Here is a 7,143-nt window from a genome sequence, read left to right as displayed (position 1 = left end):
CTCGCATATGCGCGCTCGCATATGCGCGCTCGCGTGTGGCTACGCTGTTCAGACTCAGACTCCAACACAAACTACAGTGAAGCACCATAACCTCTTGGTTGCATCTAGTGAAGCTCGTCTGTTAAACAGTGTTGGCCGCGGTCGGAGGATGCGGGGGAGACCGTAGCTTTGGTCTCCAGGACCGGAGTCTCTGCTGTACTCTGCTCCTCTGCCTGCTTGCCTTCAATCACACACCGCGCTCGTTCTCACTCCACCTCAAGTGAATGTGCGCACACTACACACTGCAGAAGACTTCGTAGCTCTGAGAATATCTAGTGAATGTACAGTGGACGTTTGTGCAGAAATAAATGCTGCAGCTCCTCCAGACCAACAGAGGTTTCCGTGTCTTGTGAAGTGACGGGGCTCTGCAGAGAGAAACGTTACCGTCTCTGACTGGGTGCCGGTGTCTCCCCTGTTCCCTCCGGCTGCGGTCGGGAGGCTGAGGCAGGAAAAGCCAACACTAGGATCAGCATTGATTCATGGAGAGACCTTCGTCTGGTCAGCTAACATTACTGCTAAGCAGCTGAAATATAGAGTGATATTGTGCTTTTAGCTGACGTGTGTCGCCTCACTGTTTTGAGCGATGCTTGTTCATGTCTATTTAGAGCGAGCAAGACTTTCGTTGACTTAACGGCCACAGGTGTTGCTGTTAACAAGCATTTCTGAATCTTACAAACAGTCCCTTTAAGAAGAGCCACCCTGATATCCATGTCAAAGTATTACGTACACTGTTTTGAGACCAGAACTTTGAGAATATAGTCATAATAAACTATTTTGAGAATTTTTTTTTAATCTTATTTGTGTAAAGGCATTCAAACATGACACAGTTAAAGGAAAACTCTGGTATTTTTCAACCTGGCTCTTAAAGGTCCCATATTGTAAAAAGTGAGAATATCATGTCTTTTATATTATAAAGCAGGTTTAAGTGCTATATAAATACTGTTAAACTATCAAAATGCTTAATATACAGAGAAATACACACAGCCCACAACTATTTAGAAATTGTGCGTTTGAAACAAGCTGTTATGATTTCTGTCCATTTGTGAGGTCACAAATATACGATATATAAATCATTACATTCTAAATGTGTCCCAGTGTATTTCCTGTTGCAGTGTATGTAAATAACATCAGCTGACAGGAAGTAAACATGAACCCAAGCTGTTGCCTAGCAACGCAATTCCGTCAAAATGCACTTAAACGGAGCGTTTAAGACAGAGGGTGAATACAGGCAATTCAGACAGACAGAATGAGGAAAATATATATATTTTTTTAAATTACTGCATGTAAACATGTTCTAGTAGAAACACAAAATACAAATATGAACCTGAAAATGAGCACGATATGGGACCTTTAAGACCTTTTCACTTTAGGAGGTTCTTAAGCAAGTCCATATTTTTCATATGCGTTTTTTTAATACAATAAAAAACGCTACGTACAGAAACCTTGCACACTGAGTTCGATGCGTTTTATTATTCTATTCGTTGCGATAATTCACAGTACGAGACAAAACTGAACGAATGAATGAATTATGTGGGTGCAATGGATAGCGCTAGACCCAATCGGGGCTAATAAATTAATTACATTAGCAAAAAGCTATCGTTTAGCTGCCTAGAGCCCAATCACTGCTTTGTAATAATTCATATATCCTTTGTTTTGTGATCCTTTCCAATTCCAAGCTGTTCTGCAATCACCTGCCACAATCAATCTTTAAATTCTGCATCTCTGTATTCTTTTATTTCTGTATTGTAGAGCGCTTTGTGCATGGAGATGATGTGAATGTTTATCATGCTATTTTCGATGATGACATTTGTACGGACGGTGGCTCTGAGTGGTCAAACAACCCTCTTTTGCCTTTAGACGGATAGAAAAATCACAGAAAATCAAACCTGTTCCCAAAAACTTAAGCAACTTACGAAAGGTTCGGAGCCGATCCCAGCTTACAGTGGGCGAAGGCGGGGTACACCCTGGACAGGTCGCCAGTCTATCACAGGGCTAAATGTGTGGCAATTTCGGACAAAAAATACAGACTTTATGTGCAAAGGCCTTTATTCTCATCACTATGGCCATTATGATTAATGGGTAATGGCTAAATTCTCACACGCCACCTAAGTTCTAGAGGTTTGGGAAATGTGAAGTCCTGCAAAACAACGTATATCATTTGATCATTTCCAAAGCTTGTCAACACCGACATTAGTCCCTTGAAGTAGCTAACTGCATCGGGACTTCCGTGGCAAATTGCTGGCAAACCAAACAGCTTCTTAATCATCTGAACTTACGAGAGAAAAAAACTAAAGGGATGACATCGCTTCACTTTGCAAGGTTGGATGCAAAATATATTAATTCTACAAATATTGATTTATGGTCATAAAAGTACACAGAAAGAACATGAAAGAAAACACGGATATGTATCTTTCAGGACCTTCACTTCACTCAGATGCCATCTTTACCATAATAACACGACCTTAGGCACAACGGAAATCGGACTAAATATGTGACTTCAATCTTAGAGAATTTTTTATTTTTTTCTCGCAAATTTATGACTTTATAATCCAAGAGAATGTTCAAGTTTTTTTCTTGTAAATTAGCGAGTTTCTTCTGGTAAATTTACCACATTAATCTCAGAGAATATCAGAGTTTTTTCTCATAAATTCACGACTTAAATCTCAGAAATTCAGAGTTATTTTCTCCGAATATCACCCCTCCTCCCCCGCTTAACCTACAATGGCACCGTTTGTGAAAAATGACTAAAAATCTAGCCTCTGAAAATAACATTACTCAATATACTGTGCAGTTCATTCAATTTGTGTTGACAGGGATGACATTGTTAAATTGCACATTTACTCTTTGTTTATTAACCTTTGACAAACACAGGAGGAAATGCAGGAGCCAGTGATTTTAGAGCTCGACCCATACTTGGCACTAAAACATCTCAGCCTCTTTTGTTTCAATTTTGACCTGCTATTTTCTCCCAACTTTGAGGAAGTGCATTTTTGGCTGGGGGTGTCCGTTTAAATGGCAGCAGCTTGACAGACTGAAGCCAGTCGAGTGGCGAACCATGACAAGTGCCATACAATTCCAAAAAGTCTAACTTTAACCTCTTATCTTGTGCATAGTAATGAATTGTGTCCAAGCCTGACTACTAAAGCTCTTAAGATACAAATTCATGTTGTAATCTGTTCCTAAACAAAGCCAGATGAAACTTTTGAGTCACTGATAAGCAACCTAATAAATCCTCCACAGTTATGTCAGCATCTTTAGCGATCTGCTGCAGTAATGCTCATTACCAGTTTCCTTGTTTAAGGTGAAATTTGATTGGAATTAAAGCTGGCATGTACTGTAGAGAGCAAGCCAGTTGGTGGAGACCAAAACAAAGAAAAGGAGAATGAATGTTGTACAAAGATTCATAAAAATGATGCAGCTCGAATATCTTTTTCCACTAAGAGAGGCCAACATGCTCTTGTATGTACTCTGACTACTAGAAGGTGAAAACAGTTAAAGCTGTAGTAGGCGAGATTGGAGCAAATACGATTAAAAAAAGTTATGTTTATAAAACGGTCGCTATATCGTGACAGTAGAACATGAAACAGGTGATCTGGAAAAAAAATCATGTTCCTCTGTGTCCTCCGGTGCTCCTAACGGCATCTGCAAGATCCGACAGACCGGAGGAAAACAAGCAGTAAGAACTGATCTGAGGTCCGCTGTCCAGATGAGAGCCAGCTGTCAATCACTCGCGAACCAAACGGTTCACTCGCAAACCAAACCGTCCAAAAGGTCAAACGGTCAAACTAGGCCGCGTTGGTCAAATATGAATCAATATTATGTTACACATGTTAATCTGTGTCCTCCGGTGCTCCTAATGGCATCTGCAAGATTTCACAGACCGGAGGAAAACAAGCAGTAAGAGCTGATCTGAGGTCTGCTGTCCAGCTGGTGTCTATGAGAGCCGGTTGTCAATCACTCGCGAACTCCGACCAAACGGTCAAACTAGGCAGCGCTGATCAAATACGAATCAATATTCTGTTACGTTAATGCCTATTTCTCTCCTCAAATGTTTTCAGAATCATCTTGTAGTGTACGGTTTAGCTGTAAAATAAGAAAGTTTGTGACGCCGCCGCCATTGTGAAATCTGGTGGAGGAACGACAAGTTCCGGTCACATGACCAGAGCACAGCCAATAGGAACGCTCTCTCTCTCTGAAATGACCTGTGATTGGTCAAAGTCTCCCGTCACAGGCTAGATTTTTTTAAAGCCTGAAAACAGAGCCATGAGGAGGAGCAGAAGTCTAGTTATCTCTCAGAACACTTGAATTGCAATATGCCGAAAGGTTATTATGGAATTTTTGCCCAATGATGCCAAAAATATACTGACTACTGCCACATTAAGTTCACTGACAATCATTTTGGATAAGAGCATTAAGAACTCTTAAAGATCCCATGATCTTCAACACGAGATGATGCATTGGTTTTGGACAGTTATGTAAGTCTGCCTGTTAGACCTCAGGCACATTACTCGCGAGTGTGTGTGTGTGTGTGTGTGTGTGTGTGTGTGTGTGTGTGCGTGTGTGCGTGGTGTGTGTGTGTGTGTGTGTGTGCGTGGTGTGTGTGTGCGTGTGTGTATGTGTGTGTATCAGCATGTCGTCTTAGGCCATTGATCTTCCCTATCACTTATAATCCACAGAGTTTTCCGTTGTGCTCATCGGCCCATGGCTTGTCCTTTTCTCCGTCTGCCTCTGTGTCTCTCTTTCCACCTCTCCCTGCACTGTCATCCATTTTTTTCCTCCTCCATCACTTTGCATTTATCTCTGTTCCACCAGCCCTCATTGCCATCACTGGATGGATGAATGGGTTAGATGGGGAGATGGATGAAGGCACGTAAATTCAAGCGATGAAGGAATTGAAAAAGGCAGCTGACCTGCTCCCTGACAAGGATAAAAGAAATTTAAAGAAAGAGGGGACAGTTTCTTTCAGTGCCCTTCTTCTCTCTTTATATTCTCTCTCACATTAACGTCCACATCTCTTCCTCTTCTTCTTTTCTGTCCTTCAGTGCGTCCATTCATACATGAAAAGAAACGAGTGTCCTGGCTCACAGACATGCACACCGCTCTGCCATTCATTCAAATGGCCTCATTGGAAGTATGTAAGCAAAGTGCCATGAGCTCTGTCTATTTATACATCTCTTTATTTTCTTCTTTCTCTCTATGTCTCTTTCATTCTACATCTTTCGGTCTTCCACTTTGGTTCGGACTGAAATATCTCAACAACTAACACTGCCACTGTCCAACCACTCCTTAAAAAAAAAACCTCTCTCGACCCATTCCAAAATTATAAACCAATCTTCAAATTACCCTTTGTATCAAAGATCCTTGAAAAAATAGTTACGGACCGACTTTTGAAGTTTCAATCAAGCTTTCGCCACAAGCACAGTACTGAGATTGCATTACTAAGACATTACTAATGACATTCTTATGCATGCTGACAAAGGGGATATTCCATTTTAAATCTATTGGATTTAACTGCTGCCTTTGATACCATCGATCATGCAAATCTGGTCCTCTCTCTAGGTTCCATGGTGGAGAGGAGGTTGTGTTGCTCTGGCTCTATCTATCCGGTGTGGAGAGGAGGTCGTGTTGCTCTGGCTCTACCTGTCTGGCGTGGAGAGGAGGTCGTGTTGCTCTGGCTCTATCTTGTTGGAGATGCCGGGAGGCTGCTTGACATCCTTCTGGATCCACCTTCTCACATATGTTCACATTATGTATTATTTTTTTGTCATATGGATTGTCTATGTTGTATTTTCATTATGTTGTTACTCTGTACACACAACATCTATTGCACGTCTGTCCATCTTGGAAGGGGGATCCCTGCTCTGTTGCTCTTCCTGAGGTTTCTTCCATTTTTTATTTTTTCCCTGTTAAAAGAGGAGTAGGGGGGTGGGGGTTTGACTTGGGGTGTCGTATCCTGTACAGATTGTAAAGCCCCCCCGAGACAAATTTGTGATTTTTGATTTTGGGCTATACAAATAAAATTGACTTGACTTGACTTGCAATTGGGTTGGCATATCTGGTACAGCTTTAAACTGGTTTCATATTTATTTGACAAATAGACATTTCAACGTTTGCATCAACAATCATGTATCCACCTCAGCCCCCTTGCGGTGTGGAGTCCCTCAGGGGTCGGTCCTTGGACCAATCCTCTTCTCTTCATTATACATGCCTCTGGTACTGAAGCAGTTGGTGATGTGAGGCAATGACAGAAATAGAAGCATCATGTGCTGCCCCGCCAACGGGTTCCCGCTCAGCCCATAGACTTTAAATTTGTGATGTCGTCACAAAAATTCCCAATAGAACGAGTCATAATCCACGTTGTTAGCAGCTGGAGGTGTCCTGTCAACAGTTTTACAGACGTCTCGTTTATAACGGTGGTCTATGGAGAAAATGCTTTTTGTTCCGCAGGTGGATTTTTTTGCTGTAAGGCGAGTCTGAGCGGCGGCGCCGTATCCAGGTGTTATTATACATCCCTGACTGAAGCCTACTGAGGGCAAGATGTATCCCGTGATGTATTGGGTCAAGTCTGTCCACGAATCAGAGGCTGTGTTGCTGACTGGGCATGTATGCGTAACAGTGCTGATCTCAGAGGCCACGGACAATGGAATAACATGACATTCACCCCATCCTAATATCACATACATCTGTGCTGTTTGGGCAGCAACTGGAACAATGGTTAGAATATCGTGAGCGTAATAAACAATGTCTAGATTATCCTTTGCACACTTGGATAGCATTGTTAGGCGTGCGTCCAGGGCGCACTGAGCAATCCATGGATATACACATATATATATTTATTCTGTCTTTACACATGTTATTTGGCTTCTGTAATGTAAATAGTTTTTGATCTGTGTTGGCTACAATGTTTATTTTTGTCCCTGATCACCGAGACCAAAAGTCTTGTTCACTAGTGGTTTGAATAAATATCTGAGATTCAATTTCCATTTCTGTTTTTCTTTTGTATTTATGGTGATATAACTATTTATACATAGAGAATGAACATAAAAAGTAAAAAGATTTTAAAAATCTGTATGAAATCTTTAAAAGTGGTAACAGTATCTATTA

This window comes from Sebastes umbrosus, chromosome 14 (assembly GCF_015220745.1).
Source record: "Sebastes umbrosus isolate fSebUmb1 chromosome 14, fSebUmb1.pri, whole genome shotgun sequence".
Classification (NCBI taxonomy): Eukaryota; Metazoa; Chordata; class Actinopteri; order Perciformes; family Sebastidae; genus Sebastes; species Sebastes umbrosus.
The sequence above is the reverse complement of the archived record's forward strand: the minus strand, read 5'-3'. Positions refer to the sequence as shown.